General features: G+C 49.7%; 1 protein-coding gene across 6 annotated transcripts in view; it reads right to left on the reverse strand.

Moving 5' to 3' along the window:
• Window positions 1-23,610, reverse strand: part of LOC138521912 (polypeptide N-acetylgalactosaminyltransferase 6-like) — a 555,359-nt gene that overhangs the window by 191,723 nt on the left and 340,026 nt on the right. The window lies entirely within an intron of this gene.

Consider the following 23,610-nt stretch of genomic DNA (forward strand, 5'->3'; position numbering starts at 1 on the left):
CTTCCTTTTAGCCTCGCGCCGTTGGTAAAGGAACCCTTCTTTCTTCTTTTCTTCTGGGCAGAGCTGGAAAAACTCGGATGCCCTGGAAATCATGGCATGAAAGGATCCAATCTCGTCGGGCGGGGACGCCCGAGCAGGGGGCGACGGGGGACACGTCCCGTTGTCGCCTCCGTCGTCATCTGTACCTGTCGTAGCCGTGTCCGTGCCTGTATCATCCCCGTGGGTAGTAGACCGGGGGGAAGGCAGAGCAGGCCGCAGAGGTGGGAGAGGTGGCGTAGGATGCGTCCTCCTCCTCTTATGCGGTGGACTCTCCAAAGGTCCTGGCTCCGGTTCCCCCGTCGGGTCTGGCTCAGGTACCTCCGTCGGGGGAAGGGGCAACCTTGTCCTTATCTCCGAGCATAAGGACTGAATCGCTGACAAAATGGCCGCCGAAGTGTCCTGCGGCGCCGGAAACGACGGGCGCGAGGGCTCTTGAGGAGCCTTGTCGGCGACACCGTCGCTCTCGTCGTCGCCCTCGTCGGGATCCCTCCCGATGGGCTGGGCCTCTTCCACGACTTCAATGAGCTCTTCTTCAGAGGTCGTGTCCGTATCCACGATGGCCACCAGCCCCTCCCCCACCTTTTCCAATGAGGACTTCGTGGGGGTCTTCTCAATGGGCCTGAAAGACGACTCCCTCCGCGGTGGCAGGGAGACTCTGGGTCCTGCGGGCGCCTCCACTAGTGTAGCCTCCACAGGCTGAGCCAGGGCCGCGGCGACATCCTCAATCGAGGTCTTAGCAGGGTGAATTAAGGGCATCGCCACCTTCTGGACGCCTGGGGCCTTCACCTTGGGGGGAGGGTCCGAGCCTCGATCCTCCTCTGCCGGAATCTTTGAGATCGACCGGGGACTCTCCAGAAGCTTCGCCGGGTTCTCGGACTTCCTCTTACCCGAGCCAGAGTGTTGGCTCGTGGTTGATGGCGCCGGGGAGGGTGCGCCCTGCCTGGCAACCAAGGAGCCCGACCGTTCGGCGCTCCCGGTGCCCGCGGACTCGCGGTGTTTAGCCTTTTGTTGGGCCCCCGTCGCCGGGGCGCCCTCACAGGACTTAGAAGACCTCTCGGACTTCTTTTTCTTCTTCTCGCCTGACGGGCTCTTCCCTTCCAGCCAGTTGGCGAGACAGAGGTGGCGATCCTTCATGGTCCGCTCCGACATATTCCCACAAAACGCACAGTCCTTCTCCGTGTGCGTCTTGTCCTCATGGAGACAGTAGAGGCATAACGAATGCTCGTCCTCCTTGAAAACATTCTGAAGCTGGCATCCAGGGCAGGTCCTGAACAGCTTCCCGGGCGTCGAGCTTCCTTTCTCCTGGGCCATGTCCAGGGTAGGCCTCGGAACTTCTGGAATCCTCCAAAAGCGTAACTCGACGAAAACTTCACCCTTAAGGGGCGTAGAAAACTCCGAAACGGATCCCCGTTGATCGGATGTAGAAACGGTGGAGCTTGAGGCTCTATTTAACCGAAAAATGAGAAAAATCTCCTGAAAAAGCGCAAAAACGCAGCAAAAGCTCGAGAGCTACAGCACGAGGACTCCCAACACTTGAACGTGCAGTAAAAATCTGAGGATGGCTGCCAGAGGCGGGGCTTAGGGAGAGGGCAGTCATTGGCTGGGGGCAGTATGACCCAGAGACCAGTGATTGGTTACTACTAAGAAAGACAGATCAGAAACGAAACTGATACTGATTTTTTTCTATACCGAGGATTCCCGGCCTGACGACGGAATATTCATGAGCATGTGAATCCATGCCAGACCCCATGCTAGAGAAATGAAGGTAAAGAATTGAGAGTAGACAATGCGTTCTAGGAGTTTAGAAAGGAAAGCTAGTAGAGAGATGGGACGATAGTTAGATGCAAGATGGGGATTAGCAGTAGGTTTTTTGAGAATGGGGATGATAGTCGCATGCTTAAAAGAAGTGGGGAAGGTGGAGGTGAAAAGAGAGGAGTTGAAAAGGGAGGTGATATAGGGAATGAAGAGGGGGTAGATTTTGGGGATGAGGGAGGTAGGTATGGGGTCAGAGGGAGAGGCAGTGGGGTGGGTTGTAGCAAGGAGGAGGGTAACTTCAGATTGAGTGATAGGGGTGAATGAGGCCGAGGGGGCTGCAGCCGAAAGAGGTCGCAGGCACAGTGACAGGAGGTAGAGGAGAAGCGGCCCCAGGAACAGTGCAGGCCGCGGCAGGAGAAGGCACTGAGGCTGCGGGGGCTGTGGTTCTAGGGTGGTCGCGGGCACTGAGGCAAAGGATGACAGAGTGGTCACCAGGAGCTGCAGGGGCAACGGCTGCAGAGGCACTAAATCTGAGAGTGCAGCAGCTGAAAGAGGTCGCATTGGTCACAAGAAGCAGCCTCAGGAACAGTACAGGCTATGGTAACAGAGGCATTGAAGTTGCGAGGGCTGTGGTCTTGGAAGTCAGCAGGTACTGGGACAGAGGATGACAGAGCAGTCCCAGGAGCAGCGGGGGCCGTGGCCACAGACACAAAAGCTGTGGGGGCTGCAGCCGAAAGAGGATGCTGGTGACAAGCAGTACCCAGTGCAGCAGGGGCTATGGGTGCCAGAGGCACAGGAGACAGATGGAGGAGGCCAAAGGAGCAGCAGGGGCTGCAGTAGCAGAGGTGGCAGACAAAGAACAATAGTCTGTGGTAGTGGGCCGAGCACCGAAGATAGAAGGAGGAGTCAACGGAGGAGCGGGGGCTGCGGTAGCAGAGGTGGCAGGCAAGGTACCACAGTCCGTGGTGGTGGGCAGTGCACTGGAGACAAAAGAAGCCCAACGGAGTAGCGGGCCGCAGCAGCAGAGGTGGCAGACAAGGCACAGCAGTCAGAGGTGGTGGGCCGTGCACTGGAGGCAGAAGGAGGAGACCAATAGAGCAGTGAGGGCCGCAGCAGCAGAGGCGGCAGACAAGGCACAGCAGTCCGAGGTGAAAGGACCGTGCTCCGGAGACAGACGGATGAGACCAAGGAGCAGTGGGGGCTGTGTCTATAGAGGCTGCAGACGTAGGAGGCAGATGAAGCAAGCCACTGGAGCCGCTGGAGACAGATGGAGGAGTCCAAGGAGCAGCAGAGTCTGTGGCTATGGAGGCAGCAGACGTAAGAGGCAGTGGTAGATGAAGCAAGCCACCTGAGCCATCAGGGGCGACTGCTGAGGTGAAAAGCACCACAGGTCCAGGCAGATGGAGGGGACCTCTGGAGCTGCGAGGGTGGCAGGAACCAAGTCAGAGCCTCACAGGGGGCCGAAGAAGGCAGGGGCAGACAGATGGCTTGGGTGCCAAGCGCTGAGGTAGCCGGAGCAATTCAGAAGCTGGGGCAGCCGGTACGAGGATTCAGGCGAGGTCGCCATGTTTTTTGTTTTTTTTTGCTTGCGAGGCAGGAGGCATGCAAAAGCCGTAAACAGGTAAAGAACCGCTCAGCAATCCAACGAAGCACAGGGTGCTTAGAAGCAAGAAAATGCTGTGTGGGAACAGCAAATTGTAGGAAATAATGCTCTCAAAGGGTTAGATTCAGCCTGATTGTAGGAACCGTCGGATCAGGCATCCGATGCTTGGCGCCCCCTGGTGGAACTTTGACAGAAGATGGGACATCCCAAGAAAAGACAAAAAAGAATTGATGACTATGTGGCAGGCTAAGCAATCCAGCCGGACCATGTGGCAAAGGAGCGGGGGGAGAGGGGGGGGGTGAAGCGGTGAGATTGATAACTAAAAAAATGAACATGGAGCACTGCCCTGCTCTGCCTCTTATGTTGGCAGAAATGCAGGAAGTAAGAGACGCCCTGACAACAAAGGTGGCCACCAAACTGGATGTGAGATGTAATTGCAGCTGAATAAACTTGGATATTGGCTGATGGAAGCAGAGCGAAGGGTGGGGATGCAGAAAACAACATTGCAAGAGCAGGTTACTCATCTGAGGACCGTTCTAGATATGGTGGTGGTTAAGTTGAAAGATCAAAAAGGAGCAACCAGAAACCATGTAAGCATCCTGGGGGACCCTGAGTCCGCATTGAAACCACCATAGAAATGTTAATATGGCATGTGCTCCCAGAGACAAACCTCACTGAGGTGTTTGTAGTGGAGAGAGCACACATGTTTTAGGGACCCATACCCCCCAAATGGAACTCCCAGGCCAAAAAGCGCTGAAATATTGAATTACAAGGACAGGCATGGCATTTTGAGATCCACAAGACGGAAAAGGCACTGTAACCTATGGTGGTGCGAGTGTGAGTTTCTATCCCGAGCTCACCCAGGCTGTACAACAAGCAGGAAAGACATTTGCAGCAGTACAGGTTATGTGGTTGGAGAAGAGCAGTCTATGCTCTAAGGCATCCAGTAAAAGTCTGCATTGTCCATAAAGACAAGCACCACTCTCTGCCTGGAGAAGCGTCTGACCCTCAGAGAGTTGGAGGTGGATGTGCAGAGGGCTTGAGAAGGAAGATGTTTAGGAAGGGGAAGTTGGATGTATTGTGGTCTCCGGCCCCAGAAACCCTCTCGGACAAAGCAGAGGGTGTTGAACTTCATTCTTTCAGCCAAAGGGAGCCAGTGGAGAGATTTCAGGGCTGGAGAGATATGATCCCTTGGCTTGAGGCCAAGGACAAGTCTTGTAGCCCTGTTCTGGATAAGTTGTAAAGGGCGAAGAGTAGAGGCAGGAAGATTTAGAAAGAGGCTATTGCAGTAGTCCAGCATAGAGAGGACCAGGGCTCTGGAGCCCGTGAATTTCTGGGGGAAAGTGAGAAAAGGAAGAATACCTCTGAGAAGGTGCAGCTGATAGTTTGACTTCTTAGAGCCATCAGAGATGTGAGGAAAAAAGGAGAGGGTGGAGTCGAAGATGACCCCAAAGTTCTTAGCCTCAAAGGAAGGAGCAGGTAGAGGGCCCAAGGCAGGCGGCCAGAGTAAGAGAGGGAAGGCGGGAGCAGGTGTCCCAATGAGGAGGACCTCAGTTTTACTGGCATTAGGGCAGATATCGTTGGAGGCCACCATTCCTGAATTGCGAACAGACAGTCTGGTATGAGAGAGGGAGCAGAAGAGACTGTAGGGAGCCTGAAGGAGAGCTAGGCGTCATTATAGCATTGAATGTTAGAGCAGAAAGTAGAGATGTGGTGGACCAGAGGTGCCAGGTAATGGTTAAAGAGCCAGGGAGAGAGGCTAGACCCCTGGGGAACACCACAAGTAGAGAGAGAGATTGAAGAAAGGAAAGACCCAAGTTTGACCTTGGAGGGTCCATCAGTGAGAAAGAAGGTAAACCAGGCAAGGGCCTGACCCAAGATGCCCAGGTTGTCGCAGAGACGATTGAGCAGGATGGAGTAGTTGACTGTGTCAAAAGCAGATGATATATCAAGGAGAATGTTGACAGAAAGAAGGTTAGAGTCAAGATTGGAGAGCAAGTCTTCACAGGTGTTCAGGAGAGTAGTTTCCGTGCTTCTGGATGCTCTGAAGCCAGACTGATGGTCATGGAGACAACAAACAGATTCAGAATGAAGGTTAAGCTGGGAGATGGCCAGCTTTTCCAGGAGCGTGCCCAGGAAAGGAGTGATGGAGATCGGGCGATAGTTTTCCAGAGAGGAAGGATCGGCAGAGGCCTCCTTAAAAAGGGGTTGCACAAGAGAGTGCTTGAGGGGGGAGGGGAAGGTTCCAGTGGCAAAATGGTGATTGCAGAAATCGGCCAAGGCTGCAGCAAGGGTGTCGATGTGGTTCTTAATGGTTTTGGAGGAACAGGGGAGCACCTGTTATGATGACACATTCATAGATCGGACTTGTCTAGAAGCTTTGTCGGGAGTGAGCAGGGGAAAAGAGGAGAAAAGCAGAGGAGAAACGGCCAGAGAGAGGCCTGAAGTGGTAGACGGATGAGGAAGAGGAGGTAGAGGCAGAGAGAGTGGACAGGATGTCCAGAGTTTTAGTGGTGAAATGAGATGTCAAAGCCGTGCAGAGGGCCTGGGAGGGAACAGGAGAGGTAGAGACTGCAGCAGGATTTGCCAGCTCCTTGCAGATTTTGAAATGTTCGGCTGAGTTGTTAGATGCCGTGGAAACTTGGGCTTGGTTGTGAGCTCTCTTCTTGGAGAGGACAGAGAGTCTGTATTGCCTTTGGGTGGCAGGCCAGTTTGTCAGAGGGTGTGCTTGATGTCCTCACATTTCCTATTGGTCACCCTACACTTGCGCTTAAGGGTGACGAGGTCAGAATAATGTCAAGAGTTACACTTGCATACATGCTTCAAACGGATCCTCATGACAGGGACAAGGACATCCAGAGTGTTAGAGATAGAAAGAAGGAGGTTGGAGAGGGCTGTGTCAGAATGTGAGTCAGCCAAAGGTGTAGGAGGAGGAGAGATTGGAGCGGCAAAAGCCTCCACTGACACACGCTTCATGGGCCAGATGACCAAGAAGGTGGGTGGCAGTGCTGGTGTCGGCCGAAACTGAGGGACAGAAAGCGAAAGGTGAGAGGAGAGAAGAAAGTGGTCAGTGCAAGAGAGAGGAGTGGTGAGAGGGTTGGTGAGGGGGATGTCGGACAAGATCAGAACCTCCAGGGTGTGCCCTACAGAGTGAGTCGGGTCAGAGGGTAGAATAGAAAGAGAGAGAGAGTTGCACAGATTGCGAAAGAGCCTAGAGGAGGGGCTAGTAGCATCCAGGTGGATGCTCAGATCTCCAAGGAGGAGGAGTTGAGAGGTAGAGGCAAGGAGGGAGGAGGAGAGATCGCCCATTAGGAGAGGAAGAGGGCGACCTGGCCAGGTGGCCTATAGATGGTGGCCACAGTGAGAGAGCGGCCAGGAGAGATAGAGATCCTGCAGACCAGGCATTCAAAGTAGAAGTAGGCCTGCGTAGGAATGACAGAAGCAGGGATCCACTCCGGGAAGATCAGGGCTACTCCCCACCAGGACGGTTGGTCTTGAGTTCGGAGAGGATCTTGTAAACATCGGGGATGAGAGTGTGAAAGCGCGTGACAGAGCTGGCCGTTAACCAAGTCTCGGGGAGACCGAGTACATCCAAATCAAGCTCTTCCAGGAGACGGCAGATGTCCAAAGAGTGTTTGACAGCAGAGCGAGAGTTAAGATTAGCGACATGGAACAGATTGCCACCTTTGCAAGACTTCTGTGGAGGGGTAGAATCATGAGGTACGCCTTGCGGAAGTGTTAGAGGTGCTTGGGTATGGGCAAACGAGGAAGGAGGAGAAAGCAGGGTAGTCAGAGAGGAGGAGGAGAGTGCCAGAGAGGTGGTGGAGAGAGGAGAAGGCAAAGCGACCAGAAAAGCAGCAGAAGGAGCCAGAGAGGTGGCAGAGGAAGGAGACGGCAGAGCGGCCAAGGAAGCAGCAGAGGACGAAGCAGCAGAGGAAGCAGAGAGGTGGCGGAGGAGGGAGGTGACAGGGGAGCCCTAGAGGGACAGACAGGTGTACAAGTAGAAGAAAGGAAGTTGATGAGACGCGGGAAACATTATCAAAAAGGAGGCGATCGGCTTGAGGGCCCTAGACCAAAACGGTACCATTTAAGTAGACATTAATGATGATCTTGGAGGAGTGGAAGGGGGCCAGGAGGGCCTTCGACCGGGTGCCACCATTAATGGGAGAGGAGGAAAAAGGAGAGAGAACAGAGACCATATGGGGGTCCATAGGCCTGGAGAGAGAACAACAAAGATGGTGTCTGTGAGGGTCTTTCTGAAGGAAGCACTGGTGTAGGTATCAGCGATTGGGAGGCCTGGGTTGGAGACAAGGATGTCTCTTTTGAGCTTCCTCCTCCCACACTTAGAGAGAGGGATAGGATAGTCAACAGAATAGCAGTTACAGAAGGTAGGGGAGACAGAGAGCACCATAGAGGGTGCAGGGCGGAGAGTGAGGGGGGCAGCCCAAGCAGGAGTGGGGGACAAAACTAGTGGCAAGCAGGAGGGAGGGACACAAGGGGCATCACACAGCACAGGAGGGCAACAGGAACATACAACACAGGACAAGAACACTGGGCCTTGCAAGATCTTAGCGTGGGTGGAAAATAACAGTGCAGGCAGCAAAGTACATTACAATGGAACTCCGGTCGTGAGAATGCAAGTACAGTACAAGAATACAAAGCAGGAAGTCGAGGGACCATACAGGGGAGGAAGAGAAAGGCAAGGATGAAGCACGTAACAATACAGTACTAACCCAACAGAAAAGATTACACACACAAATGGTACAAGGAAACCGGGAAGAGGAAATGCAGGCAGTGCAATGGAATGACAATACAGTAGTGAATACAATATAGTAGAATGACAACACAATGGTCACAGAACTTAAGGGACAGTTATGTGGGGAAAACGCAAAGAGGGATGTGTGGGGAGCAATGCAGTGTGGGATGCGTGGGGAGTAACGCAGCAAGGGATGTGTGGGGAGCAACGCAGAGAGGGATGGCTGGTGAGTGTGCAGAGAGGAATGCATGGGAAGCAACGCAGAGAGGGATATGTGGGGAGCAATGCAGAGTGGGATGCATCAGGAATAACGCAGTGAGGGATGCGTTGGGAGCAATGCAGAGAGGGATGCGTGTGGAACAACACAGAGAGGGATGTGTGGGGAGCAACGCAGAGAGATGCGTGGGGAGCAATGCAGAGAGGGATGCGTGGGGAGCAATGCAGAGAGGGAGGCGTGCAGAGCAACGCAGAGAGGAATGCGCTAGGTCAGGGCGCAGGGTCAGTTAGCGAGGGGCCAAGGCGCGGATGCGAGGGAGGGTGCGGGGCCTAAGTAGTGAGCGGAGCATGCGAAGGAGTTGGGAAGAGTGGAGCAGATTGCAGGTGGAACAAAACGAGTGCAAGTGGGAAATGGGATAGATGTTCAACGTCAGAGGGGTAACGTGGAGTGTAACAATGCTACTCTGCCTCCCTGAACCCATTTTAACTTGTGGCCGCATAAAGGAGGGTGAAGTTGTCCGCGCTCACAATCTGCGCCAGTAACCCATAGGGCTTTTGTAGATGGTGTAGATGAACAAGTTACTTCTTACCTTGTAACGTTCTTTCGATGGGATGTTCCTCCGACGTATTCCTTATCTTTGATAGATCATCTCCCAGCTTGCTGGCCTCAGAATTTATTCTTCAGTAGAGGGCGCTGCGCGTCGACGTCCCTCGAGCCGATGTACCTCGACGGCCTCCCTATCGGCGCCGACGTCACCACGCGTATAAATAGACTCACGCAGCGTCTGTTGCTCAGTTCCGTTTTGACGTTAGCAGTTGTTTTACATGAATTGGTTATTGACCTTGAAGGAGCGTAAACTGCAACCACAAGGTAAGTATTACTGCTGGGATGGATGGGAGGGGCGATAAGGAATATGTCGGAGGAACATGCCATCGAAAGAACGTTACAAGGTAAGAAGTAACTTGTTCTTCGAAGGGATTGTGTCCTCCGACGTATTCCTTATCTTTGATAGACTCCCATAGCAGTGGTGTGCAACTGGAGGTGGGAGTAAAACGCCATGTTTCCTTTAGGAATGAACCGAATGTAATACGGCTTTGCCAAACCTAGTCTCTTGACTAGAGGAGGAATCCAGGTTGTAAAATCTTGTGAAGGTATGTGCGGACAACCATGTGGCAGCCGCACATATGTCTCGAACCGGAACCCCTCTTTGGAGGGCCGAGGAGGATGCGAAACCCCTGGTTGAGTGAGCCCTAACATTTTGAGGAGGCTCTTTCCCTGCCAGTTTGTAACATTCCAGGATGGCCAAAATAATCCATCTGGAAATGGTTTGTTTTGTTATCGGTAGTCCCAACTTGTGCCCTGAGTAACCCAGTTGGTCTGCTTGCCTAATCCTAGCAAGTCTGCTGATGTAAAAGCTTAAAGCACGCCTTTGGTCCAGCCTATGTAGCCTTTCTTCCTCTTTTCCCGGATGGAGAGGCGGATAGAATGAAGGCAAAGTAATTTTCTGAGTGATGTGGAATTCAGAAACCACCTTTAGGAGGAAATTAGGCTTCACCTGTAGGACAACCTTGTCTTTATGAAAAATTGTACAAGGGGGTTTACAAGATAAAGCTTGTAATTCGCTCACCCTTCTAGCAGATGTTAAAGCCACTAATAAGATAGTTTAAGAGAAATCTTAGCGAACAAGAGTGGAGTGGTTCGAAAGGAGTACCCATCGGGAAATGTAAGACTAAATTTAAGTCCCATAAAGGAACCTGGAAAGGTTTTGGAGGGTAGACATTAGTTAATCCCTTTAGAAATTGTATTACTAAGGGTAATTTGAAATATGAAGGTTCCTCCGCAGTGCGCTTGAAGATCGATACCGCTGCGAGATAGCCTTTGTTAGTGCCAAGTTGAAGGCCTGAATTTGCCAAGCAGAGTAGAAAGGATAACACTGTTGGTGTACCACATGAAAAGGGGTCGATATTCTCTTCTCTACACCAGCTGCAAAACTTGTTCCAACGGCAGCGGTATAAAGACTTTGTTGCTGGCCTTCTGGCCGAAAGCAACACTTCCATGACGTCATCAGGGAGGTCCCAATCCTTGTATCTCAACCTTTCAGAAGCCAGGCGTGAAGGTTGAGGGTTCTGATGTCTGGATGGAGAACCTGACCTCCCTTCTGTGAGAGAAGATTCTCCTTGAGTGGAAGACGAATTGGAGGGCAGATGGACATGTCCAGAAGGTCCGGGTACCACGTTCTCCTGGCCCAGTATGGGGCAATTAGGATCATGGTTCTCCGGAATCTTCTCAACCTCCTGATCATTTGAGGAATGACAGGGACTGGTGGAAAGGCGTACAGGAGTGGAAACTCCCAGTCCACTACGAACGCGTCCCCTAGAGCTCCTCTCGGGGGAAATTCCCTTGAACAAAACAGATCGCACTTTCTGTTGGTACTGGTGGTAAACAGATCCACTTGAGGGGTTCCCCAAAGGGCGAAGATCTCCTGAAGGACTTCCTGAGCTAGTTCCCACTCGTGGGAGACTGTGCCCTGCCTGCCCAGAGCGTCCGCCGTCAAGTTCTTCTCTCCGGCTAGATGGACTGCTGATAGAGAAATTCCTTCTTGAATTGCCCAAAACCAGAGCTGCATTCCCTCTCTGCACAGTGGTAGTGATCCTACACCTCCTCTTTTGTTGAGGTATTGCATGGCCACTGTGTTGTCTGTCATTATCAGGACATTTTCCCCCTGTACAGATGGCAGAAAAGCTTTCAGCGCTAGTCTGATTGCTCTCAGCTCTAACAGGTTGATATGTAGTCTGGACTCCGATGGAGACCAACGACCGCTGATGGTCAAGTGGTTGGTATGGGCACCCCGCCCCGTGAGTGGGGCATCTGTGACTACTGTTATCTCTGGCCATGGTTGCCAAAACAGTTCCCCCTTCAAGATGTTTTTCTGGCAGGCCCACCAGTGAAAGTCTCGAGCCACCTTGTCCGGAATCTGAAAGAGGTCTGTCATTCTCCCTGAGAATTGTGACCACTGAGTCCTCAGTGCCCACTGAAGAGATCTCATTCTCAGGCGAGCCTCTGGCACAAGGAAGATGCAGGATGCCATGAGGCCTAGCAACCTCAAAAAGTCGAAGGCTGGGAGACGTTGGGCATTTTGAAACTTGGTGACCATCTGCAGAATATCTTGAGCCCTCACCTCTGGTGGAAAGGCTTTTCCCAGGGAAGTGTCCAGGACCGATCAAATGAACTGGAGTCTCTGTGATGGTATCATCTGTGACTTCTTTAAATTGAGGGAGAAGCCCAGTTTGTGAAGGAAGTGGCAGACATAATCTAGCTCGATCTGAGCTTGTTCCAAAGATACAGCTCTGATCAGAAAATCGTCCAGGTAGGGGTAGACGTGGATCCCTTCCCTCCTTAGACTTGCAGCCACTACCGACATTAGCTTGGTGAAGACCCTCGGGGTGGAGGTCAGCCCAAACGGCAGAACTCGAAAATTGATAATGAGAGCCGCCAATTGCGAACCTCAGGTATTTCCTGTGTTTGAGATGGATTGGCACATGGAAATAAGCATCCTGGAGGTCCAGAGATACCAGCCAGTCCTGAAGCTGGAGGGCCTGAAGGATGTGAGAGAGTTACCATCTTGAACTTGTCCTTCCTGAGGAACTTGTTCAATTCTCGTAAGTCCAAGATAGGTCTCAGTCCTCTGTCTTTCTTCGGTATGAGAAAGTAGGGGGAGTATGAGCCCCTGTTCCTCTCCGCTACAGGTACCGGTTCTATGGTACCTTTCTCTAGCAGGTCTACAATTTCCTGCAAGAGGAGCGGATCTGGAACTCTCAGAGAGCTGTTCCCCGGTGGATGTCTCTGAGGGATGCGTAGAAAAGGCAGGCAGTAACCTTGGGCAACTGTCTCCAATGCCCAAGCATATGACGTAATAGCCTGCCATTCCGTCAGATGTTGAGTTAACCTGCCCCCTACTGGTGTTTTGTGAAGAGAGTCCTCAGAGCGGTTTGGAGGTGGCTGATGCAGATGCCGAGGGTAAAGAGGCACCTGCTGCTGCTGCGGCTTTTGTGTTTTTACCCCGTCCACCTCGGGTGAATTTCTTCTGACCCCTTTGAACCGGCTGTCCTCTGCCCTTTCCGAATACGGAATAGAAGCGAAAGGACTTACCTCTCCAAGAGGTTCCTGAGGGGCGATATGGTGTCTGACAGATTGCAGCTCCTAAGGATTTTGCTGCTGCCTTTGATGTTTGTAGTTCTTCTAAACTGTCATCCGCCTTCTTTCCAAACAAAGAAGAGCCGTCAAAGGTCATATTCTAGAGTCTGCTTTGCACATCTGGAGCAAAATCAGACTTTCGCAACCAAGCAAATCTCCTGGTTGTTGTACTTGCCATGGCCCTGTTGATACTGTCAGCAGAATCGATGCCAGTCTGAAGGGATTCGCACATTGCGTCCTTACCATCCTTAATGAGGTTGAGAAACGCTTCCCTTTCTTCTCCCTCCGGGAGGCAGTCAGCCGCTGATGAAGCACACTCCCAAAGTGTGTGGCTGAACCTTGCGAGCGTACAAGTAGCATTGATGGATTTCAATGCCATGCTACATGCGGAAAATACTTTTTTGGCCATAGAGTCATATCTCTTATCATCCCTGTCCTGTGGAACAGTAGGGTAAGCCGATTTACTATCTGCTGCAGTAGCTGCCTGAACAACCAGACTCTCCGGTTTGGGTGTTTGGATAAATATTCAGGGTCAGCAGAAGACACCCGATATTTAGCTGATAGTTTCTTGTTAACTGCTGGGATTACCTCAGGTGTTTCCCAGTTTGCCAATATTCTCCTTTGTAATGCCGCATGAAATGGCACCACAGGATCCTCCTGTGGACCTTTGACCAAGATGTCTGTGAGGTCGTCTTGCTGAAAAGCAGGTGAGGGTGTGGACCATCCCATAAACTCCATTATCCTTGCCATCAAGGTTCTATAAGGAGTTTCAGCATGTTCCCCTGGGTCTGGTGTGGCAAATTCCACTTCTGGGGAAGTGTCCAACCCACTTGCTTCCTGTAGGGTTTCATGGAGGTCTTTCAACCTACCTTCCTCAGAGGTAAATTCCTCTGGTGCAGGAGTTGCAGATCCCTGCAACTCAAAAGGTCTTTCCTGATCTGAATCCTCCCCTTCTTCATAAATAGAAGATAAGACCCTGGAGTGGTCAGGTCTTGAAAATGGTATAAATCCCATTTCCATAGCAGAAGGAGCCAAATTTGTCATGATTGGCTGAGAAAACGTCGATGTTGTCGACGCAGACGTTAAAGGCTTCAAAGCCATCGAAAAAGACGTCGAGAAAGGTGGTAGAGGCCTCGTTGAACTCGAGAGTATCGGGATTCTACTCGAGGTTGTCGACAACAGTCTTGTGCTCGAGGCTCTGGGTATGGCCACTGGCTGTGAGGTGGCCGTGGGTTTATCTTTTCTCAGCGTCGACGTCGAAGACGGCGTCGACTCGACTGACCTGTGCGTCGAAGAACCCTTCGATAACGGCGTCGACGATGCCGATCTGTGTGTCGAAGGGATCTTCGACGACAGCGTTGAAGACTCAACTTTGCCTTTACTCGAAGGTGTGTGACGCTCTCAAGTGGCTTCTTTCGCCGGGTACTGCGACTCACGGCTTTTTGATTTTTCAGGTCTTTCACCCAGGGTATCACCCTCAGCAGTCTTCGAGTGGGTCGAGGCCGCTTTCTCGAAGACGCTTAGCATCTTTTTCCTGAATTCCTCCCACTCAGCCTGAGAGTTATATTTTGTGGGGCAGGAGACCCTTTTTGGGGAAACGGAAGACGAAGACGAGGAAGGGGATCTTCGACGTCTCTTTTTTGAATGCTCAGATCTCAAAGAGTGATGGGAACTGCTTCGAGACATAGAACGAGAATGTCTTTTATGATGGCGAGGAGACGAATGTCTCGACTCCGCCGAGGAAACTTTCGAAGAGGTTTTAACTGCCTTACCTCTCTCGAGCTTCCCCTTACGCTCCTTCAAGGCTTTCGCCATCATGGACATGCAGTCCTCGCACTCCGAACAATGGTGCTCGATTCCCAGGCACCACAAACAGAACCTGTGAGGACCGTCAACAACATTTTCTTTCCACAGTCTCGACATTTTTTGAAGCCGGACCGTGGAGTCGTCGGTTCGGGTGAGGAAGCCATCGAGTACGAGTCGGTATTCACGAGGAATATATCGATATATTTGACTGAAGAACTGAGCAACGATATTCCGAGGCCCCACGAAGCGCGGAGAAATGGAACTGAGCAACAGACGCTGCGCGAGTCTATTTATACGCGTGGTGACGTCGGCACCGATACGGAGGCCGTCGAGGGATGTTGACGCGCAGCGCCCGCTACTGAAAAAATAAATTCCGAGGCCAGCAAGCTGGGAGATGATCTATCAAAGATAAGGAATACGTCGAAGGACACAATCCCTTCGAAGTGTGGATTAAGAGTATCCCATCAATCAAGATGGCTTCTCTGGCAGATAGCGGTTGGAGAAGTTATGGGTCGAGAGAAAGGTAGCAGTCTGAAGGGGCTGCAGGGAACTGAGGTGTGGGGGAGGGATCAACTATTCCACAACACTGGGGAGAAACCGTTATAGCAGTTGAAGTTATTGAATTGAGGGGAGAGGTAGGGTTGTCAGTGGGGGAAAGGACGGCATAAGGGGTTAGGGCAGTGGGACGTCAGAGGTGAAATTGACAAGTGGGTGAGAAGGAGCAGCTAGGGCCATGTAAGACTGAATTTACTTCAGTTTGTTTTCTACAGGTTAGGAGCGTGTAGTAGGATACGGTTAGAGACAAGAGCCAGGCAAAATGAATGTGGAACATGCAGTCTTCTATGTCGGTTGATGCGAGGGGTGTTGAGCTGATGTGATTTTTGAGCGCTAGGGTAATTCCTCCTCCTCTTGCGTTTTCCCTGTTAGAGTGTATAAGTTTGTAGTTGTCGGGGATGGCTTCATGGGTGATTACCTTGTAGTTATCAGATATTAAGATTTCTGTAAGAAAGAGTGTGTCGGTTTCGCCTTCGCTTAAGAGGTTGTACATTTCTGTTTTGTGCTTTGACAGAGATCGTACATTGAGTAGGCTGCAGTGTAGCATGTGCGAGTTAGTTTGTGCTTGTTAAGTGTAATTTCTTATGTTTTGGTTAGGGTGGTGACTGTCGATTCTTCGTCTCTCTCTTGGGTGAGCCTGTTTTCTGCTAGGTGCACAGTGGAATCCTAGTCCCTCCGTTCATGAGTTCCATTAAGTTGCCTGATGGGTTTCTCTGTTCTGATTCATTGTAGTGGTTCTTTTTCTGGTCTCTAGTAATGTAAGGGGTGTGTATGATTACAGATTCTAGCTTAGCACTGGTTCTTATAAGTGTCTCTGAAGCCGTTTTTCACGTTGCCCAGTTCTGTGCGTTGTGGTCGGTGGTTTGATAGTCTGGTGGGGTCCACTCTAGTATTCTTTGGGTCCTTTGTTGTGGGTGGTTTGTTTCCTGGTGTTGTAGTGTAGGTGGAGAGGTAGCTGGAGATGTACGATGTCTTTGCTCTAGATTTTGTCTGTATCTTTAGTTCGTTTAGAGGTGGTTGATGGTGATTTTGAGGTGTTGCAAATTCTGGTAGTTAGTTCCTGTTGTTCGATGGCAGTGAGGTTTCATTTGTCTTTCTTGTTCTGCTTTCCATTCTTGTTTCCTTGTCCTTATTGTATCAGGCATGTTTGTGGTTGCAGTGTTTCGTGACTGTTGTGGGTCGGTGTTCTATTGCGGATCCGGTTGTGCTGGAAGCTGTCCAAAGTAGTAGGCCTCCCTAGTTGGGCGGCTCTCTCTTGTTAAGCAAGCAATCATCCAGCGGCAACTTGGTGCTCAGAAAGAGATGTAAGCTTTCCTGATATAATACATACAATTTATCTCTAATTGAATAAGTATGTTTTCAACTGTTTCTGGAATTTTTGCAAGTTGGTTTCACTGCACTGCATTAAAAGTAATGTGTTCCACATGCTTGCTGCTTGGACCGAGAAACAGCGACAGCCCTTCCTCTCCTTTCTATAGAGTGGAATGGTTAAAGTGTTGGCTTGATTAATTCTGAGAGTCTGTTGGGCCGTATGGATTTTGAATTTATCTGTGAAAGGGGATGATTCTGACAAATGTAGATTCTTGAATACAAAACGGAGTCTGGCAGAGTCTGAGGAGTGAACAGGAGTGTCCAGTGACTCTTCGCTTTCTATTGCTGTGGGAGTGTCTTTCTACCTAAAAACTGCTTCTCCCCGCGGAGCGGGCGCGGAGTCTGGCAGAGTCTGAGGAGTGACCAGGAGTGTCCAGTGACTCTTCGCTTTCTATTGCTGTGGGAGTGTCTTTCTACCTAAAAACTGCTTCTCCCCGCGGAGCGGGCGCGGAGTCTGGCAGAGTCTGAGGAGTCCGAGGAAGTCCGTGGAATCCGGGACTCTCCTCTAGACCCCCCTGGCTCTCTGCCCATTGTACTCATCCCCGCAGCTACAATGCGAACAAACGCTTGCACGGCCCTGGTGAAAGGAAAGACCGTGAGCACTGCTATAAAGACTCGAGCCCAAAGGAAACGTGGGCGCGAGTCAGCATGCCTTGACTCCGAACGATCATGGCTCTCGGCGGAGTCTTCGGAGGCGCTTCATACACCTGTCCCTGTTGTCGCTGCTGATTCCGACTGCGTACAGTCTAAGAATGAAGATGAGCGTCTGTTGCAGCCAGCCGCGAACTCGACACCCACACACAACGACAACGCTGAAAAGACAGTAAGTGATTGTGTGGTTGCTACTTCACAAGCAAATCTAGACTTTCCTTCTTATTCTCGGCAAATGGGAGGAGCGGCAAAGGGTTTGGGGGCTGAGAGAGTGGCCGAGGCAATTGCCTTAAAATCTACTACTGACATTGTTACTGCCCAGCCTAGCCCACCAGAAATGGTCCCACCCCAGGCTTCTCCATCCTGCTCACCGTGGCAAAATAAAAGTGATGGGCCACCCGATAAGTGCGCTAGTTCACATGAAGTACAGTCAATTCCGATGGTTATGTCTAACTCGGCTTTAACACACGGCCCTTCTGATTCTTTAGCTAAAACTGCACTACATGACAATGGCTCAATGAGACATGATCTCGCTATCATGCAAACGCCACCTTATCAACTCACTAGTTTGATGCCCGGCGCCCAGGTACTGCTTACGAGCCCTGATGATTGTGATGCAGTAGGTGTCCTAACACAAAAACAATCAAGCAACGGTTCTCCACGCACACGATTCTACAGTGCACATGAGAAGCTGCTACCTTCGCCGGCGTTTCCACTAAATACGCTGTTCGAAGGTAGTTCTCCTGATACAGCGTTCACATTTAATGAAGTAAGTAAACCGGTTCAAAATCCGGACTCACAATCCTTTGCAAATGCTGAGTGGGAGAGGATGCCAGTTCTGCAAGAAAAAGACCCAACCAACCGCAGAAATTCCTTAGAAGTTGTTAACAAGCTCCTAATGGACCTTAAGCATCTGAATAAAAGCAGATCGACCAACTCGGCATTAAAAAATGGTATGCCGGGTGCTACAGCCTCAACGGGAGCGTCCACTATCCCTGGGGATGGGTTGTCCCCATCAGCGCTGTTGGTTAAAAGCCCCCCGCGGAGCCTCTCCACGGCCAATCTGATAGAAAGAGGAAGTAGGTGCTTGAGTCTTTCACCGCGCATTCTATGCTCACAGAAGAAACCTGCTATGGTGAAAAGGGCTGACCCCATCACATCACAAAACGGTTCATCGTCTAACTTATACCAACGTACGCAAGGACCTTCAAGTGCGAGTTCCCAATCTGAAGACAAGTCAGAGTCATCCTCATCGGACTCATCACTAATGGAGCGCCCCTTTCCCAAAATCAGACGCCTTCCAGCAAGCAAAAGGCGATCTAAAGGCCACACAATGGACAGTATTGGCAACGCATGCCATACATCAAGTATGCAAGAGCTTCAAAGTCTCATTATGTCATCAACCACAATTGCCTTGGCTCCATTCTTAAAAATGTAAAAATGTATGAACATATAAACGATAACATGAAAGACCTAACAGCTTCAATTAGTGGTTTAAATGCGAAGACTGCTGAATTGGAGAATTCTCAAACGATTCTAATGAACACATCCTTGCACACCAATAAACAGGTGGAATTGGCATTAGTTGCTCTAATAGACAGCAACAAAAACGCACTCCTAGACAGAAAATTATTGGCAGAAGTGGCTAAACAGGCTCTACATCTCTTTCAACAAAAAGCCGACAATCCTGGTTACATTGAAGCTCCTGAAGACAAAGATGTCCAGATCTCTCGAATTCCAAATAATCCTGTACCATGCTTACCTTCTCGGATACCAGCAGCCACGTGTGCCCAGATTGCAGAAGCCACTTCTCTTGCGTGCAAGACAAGTGCAGATAAGTTGGCTAGCACTGAAAAGGCGACAGCCGAAGATTGTCAAGATCAATCTCTGATGTTACTCGCTCCCTGTGCTTTGGGCCCACAAATGGCCGAGCTTGCTTCCTCCGCCATTGATCTGATGCCACCTGTTTTGACCAATTTCCAAGCCATTTGCCTAGAAACTCAAGCTGTAGAGAATTTGGCTCTTCACGATCCTCAATTGGCTGCCTCTTCAAACTTAATTTTTGGTCCTGCTCTTGTTTCAGAGGTGCCGGTTGATGTACTAAAACCAGGAAATGACGCTGGTGCTGCAATTTTCGACATATTTAAACACCCTATGAGTCGGCCCATCAGTGTTTCGAAAGCCGGAAACTGCAGAGACAACGAATCTAAAAAATCAAAAAACATGCCTATGAAAAAAAGGAACCGAGGTAATGATCCCAGGAAATTCCTGCGTAATCTAAAAACTTTGAATGTAATTGTCAACAAGACAACTTCAAAAGGCAATAAAAAAGATGTGTGTGAACCTCTGCCAAACGACACTGCCATCGATCTAGACTCGGCCACTGAACCCATAATCGACTCATGCGACATACCGGACGAGCTGTTAAACATGTCGGTATATGTGGATGAAGTAGCCAAGAACGTGGATGGGCCGGCTAAGCACAATTTGTTGTTGGTTACCCCTCTTGATGTACCCAAGCAGATTGACAACACCGCTGTTCTCTCGAATGCAGTCTGTCCCCAAATAAATAACCAGCCCGACACCGGAGTAAACTTGTCTGGCTTTAAATTCATTCCGCCCAAAGTGCCGACCCAGAAGGCATCTAGAATTATATCTTTATGTGAAGCAACTGGGCCATCTACTACTATAATAGATGATATGAACATCTGCTCTAAACCCTTCATGACGCTCGAGGAGAAACGTCGCAAGACCTGCAGCCAGCCTAACAAAGGTTCTCCTAAACTGAAAGATCTAGGAAATCAAGCTTCTTTTATCCCTTGCCCTAACCGGCATCCACCTAAAGCCTCCAAGACTGACACCTCAGGTTCTAATTCACAGGCCCATTTTCAGACTAATGCGCCGCAACCTAAGGCCATGGGGGTTTCGCAAGGAAATCTTAAAATGAAAAACCAAATAACAAAAGAACCTCTTAAAAGCAAACATTGGAAGAGTGAGTCTTCTTACCATCAGGTACTTTTAGAACGTATCGACTCTGCTGATGATTTGATAATGAATCGCCACAATGTTCTGTGGCTATGTCATCTGGTCCCAAGCCTTCGGGCAATTGAATCTGGCGACTTGAAAATTGTAGAATTCCTCGAGGAAACTAAAAATGATGCAGTCATTTTACATGTACAGTCAAAAATCATAGCTGATACATTGCTCCAAGCCGGACCGGTGCTAATGTCGCTGGGTTTTGATATCTCACTAGCCTCAACACGAGCCCCAGCTGAGGCATTGAATGAAGCCGCGAGTCCGATGGAAGTCGGCAGAGACGACAAAAACCCTCCAACGCGCTCAAGCGAGCAGGATACTGCAGCTTTTCATTCAAGATCACTCTCCCCGGTACAGAAGACTTGGAAGCCGATGAATGAGACATCTAGCCAAAATAACATCAAGATTACAATCCAAGGTGTCAGCCAAGTATATCCGACTGAAGACCGGCCCGTGTCGGACACATCATCTATGGTGCAAGGGAACGACTGGGCCTGGGTTGCTGAAACCCTAAACAATACCATGCCTTGTTAACGCCAGGCCCCCAGACAGCTTAACAACAAAAAAACCCTCACTTTGGGTTCCTGGAACACAAGAGGCTTCAGCCACCTGTTTAACACCACCTGGGCCAAAGACTTGGACCTTATTTGCCTACAAGAGACATGGCTAAGTGAAAAACCCATTTTGGAAGGGTTTGAAATTGCCTTTACACCGGCCCTCAAACAGACTAGGGGGAGACCGATGGCCGGCCTCCTTGTAGCTGCCAGGATCAACTCAGGTCTTCGGATTCTGAATTCAATTGATATCTCTCCATACATCCAGGTAACTACGATCGGGGTGGGAAGCACACCTGCTAGAGCTTCGACCACCATCTGCATTTTCAACCTTTATTGGAACCATGCGGTTAGCGGAACTAAAAACTTCATAGATGAAGTTACGAAGTCTTTGGACGAGTATATGGAAGCTGGCCCCCTACACGAGCTGATTGTCTGTGGAGACCTCAACATTGACTGCTTTGATCATTCGAATGAATCAGGTCACAAGAAGATTGTAAACAACCTAGAACTTCATCCAGTAACCCAATGGTGTCTAGAAATGGAGATACGTGATCTAATGATGTTGAATGGTCAAACTTTGGGTGATATTCCTGCTGCTCCTACTTGGCGTCGAGGCGAACTCTACTCCACCTTGGATTACATTTTTGTATCCAGTCGAATTCACATAAGAACGACTAGCCTGTCTGTCCAAACAATGCAGCATAGCGATCACGACATGGTGGTCCTGACATTCACGGAAACGGTTGAAAACTCTCGAGATCTCTGGGCCTTTCCTATCAGAACGGGAACTGGTAGGATTCGTTTAAATCTAGATTGTTCGGAGACAAGCAACATCTTGAGGCGTTTCCAGACCTCTGAATTCACGGAATATGACGATCTTCTAACCCAATATCGTGAATGCAGGACCCACATAGGCAACAGTCTGTTCTCATTGAAACACAAATTCGATCTTGAGGTACAAAAACGGAAACGTCTTCTACGCTGGCAGATAAGATCGGCCCGCAAACAAATATCTAGCGTTGCCTACGGACTTGTCAGAAAATTTAAACAAGGCTATAAGAACTGGCTCAAGTCTCACAAATGTATCATGTTACAGAACGATGCAGAGCTAATGTTTTCAAAAATGAAGAGTTCAAATGCCGCTGAATACTGGAGACTGATAAATGACAATCTTGCTCCTCAACATGCCCTCCAGGCTAACTTGGTCTCTGAGGCCGAGTGGGTATCCTTCTATGCAAACCTCTTTTGCAACAACAATGAGGCCGCTGCTTGGAGGCCTCCTGCACTGTCACATTGGGACTTGGTCTTCGACCATGAGGATATACTCAGAGTCATTAAGAACTTGCACAACTCAAGAGCCCCTGGTCCTGATGGCCTAACGAACTTTACGCTCAAGCTTCAACCTGAAATATGGACCACCTTTTGTGAGCTATTGTTCAAAAGGATTGTCAACAACTGCAAGACTCCCACGTCTTGGAAATCAGCAGTGATTATACCCATTTTCAAAAAAGGCGACCGTCGCGATCCAAAGAATTATAGACCAATTGCTCTACTTGATGTACTGGGCAAGGTCTATGCTACTCTCCTCCAACAAAAACTGATGGAATGGTCAACAAACTGTAACCAGATGGACTCTAGACAAACTGGTTTTGTAAAAGGTTTGGGTTGCGGTATTAACCTTTTAATACTAAACCTATTGAAAATGGAAGCTTTACGATCTAACTCCAAGATCTATCTTGCCTTCGTGGACTTGTCCCAAGCGTTCGACAGTATTAATAGAGAACTGCTTTGGTCTAAATTGACCAAATGGAACTGCCCTGCAAGTCTGCTGGCCGCCATTTATGAACTCCACACGAATACGACCATCAGAGTTCGTCTAGATCAAAAAGGTAACCTTTCTTCACCTATTGACACCTTTCGAGGTGTTAAGCAAGGGTGCCCGCTTGCGGCAATCATATTCAACTTGTTCATATCCGATATCAAGGATGTATTCCATGGTCTTCGCACTTTCCCACCAAAACTCCATGGCTCCCATGTGGACTATTTAGTCTATGCAGATGACATCATTTTGATAGACTCAACTCCTATAGGTCTACAGCGCAAACTGAATGCCGTGGAAAAATATTTAACAGATAATGGGCTGGTTATCAATAGGGGGAAATGCGAAGTCATGGTCCTTGAAAGACTTCAAGGATCTAATTTGATTCGACAGAAATTCAAATGGTATGTGAACAAGGAACCCATTGGGCGAGTGCTTGACACTAGATACCTAGGAATGCAGCTAAGTGCTAGCAGAAACGACGCCCCCTGGGTTGATTCAGCCAAGAAAAAATGCCGCCAATTGGCATGCCAAGCAGTCTTAATTAATAAAAAATTTGGCAAATTTAGTTTAAGACCGACGCTAACTTTTTTCCAGCAGAAGGTGGTACCGTCTCTCATATATGCTGGCGAAAACGCTTTCGGGTGTGGGCCTGAAGTGTGGAATTCCTTAGAAAACATCTTCTGGTCTAGGGTTCTCCATCTTCCCAAAGGCACCGCTACAGTGTGTATCAGATATGAACTTGGATACATATCTATGCAAGCGAGAGTTGCTTGGAATCTTCTAAGCGTCTTCAGAAAATTAAACGCAAATACCACATTGCCCCAGTTGGACATTTTCCACAACCTACAGTCTGCCAAGGCCCCTACAATAGCTTTTCAATGGAACAAGCTATGCCATGATGTGCTTAGCACGTATGATATCACGATGCAACTGCTGCTCGAAAATCCAGATGCCGCGAAACTAAAGATTTGGAGAAATGATTGGATCCAGACCTGCGATAAACGAGCCAACTCTAGGTCCATGCTTGAAGTGCCGGCCGAGGCAAGAGCACATGGATGTGTACCATCATACTTAGCTTGTTTTCCGGACCAGTGGGCTCGGGCCCTTTACCTTCACTTTAGGTTGAATGTTATGACAACTAAAGAACGCCTCTGCTACTGGACACAATCTCCGGACCTGGACCTTACTTGTCGTTTCTGTTCCACCTCGAAGGAAACGCTTAAACATCTAATCCTAATGTGCCCCGAG

This window comes from Ambystoma mexicanum, chromosome 13 (assembly GCF_040938575.1).
Source record: "Ambystoma mexicanum isolate Mex_15411 chromosome 13, UKY_AmexF1_1, whole genome shotgun sequence".
In the NCBI taxonomy this organism is placed as follows: domain Eukaryota; kingdom Metazoa; phylum Chordata; class Amphibia; order Caudata; family Ambystomatidae; genus Ambystoma; species Ambystoma mexicanum.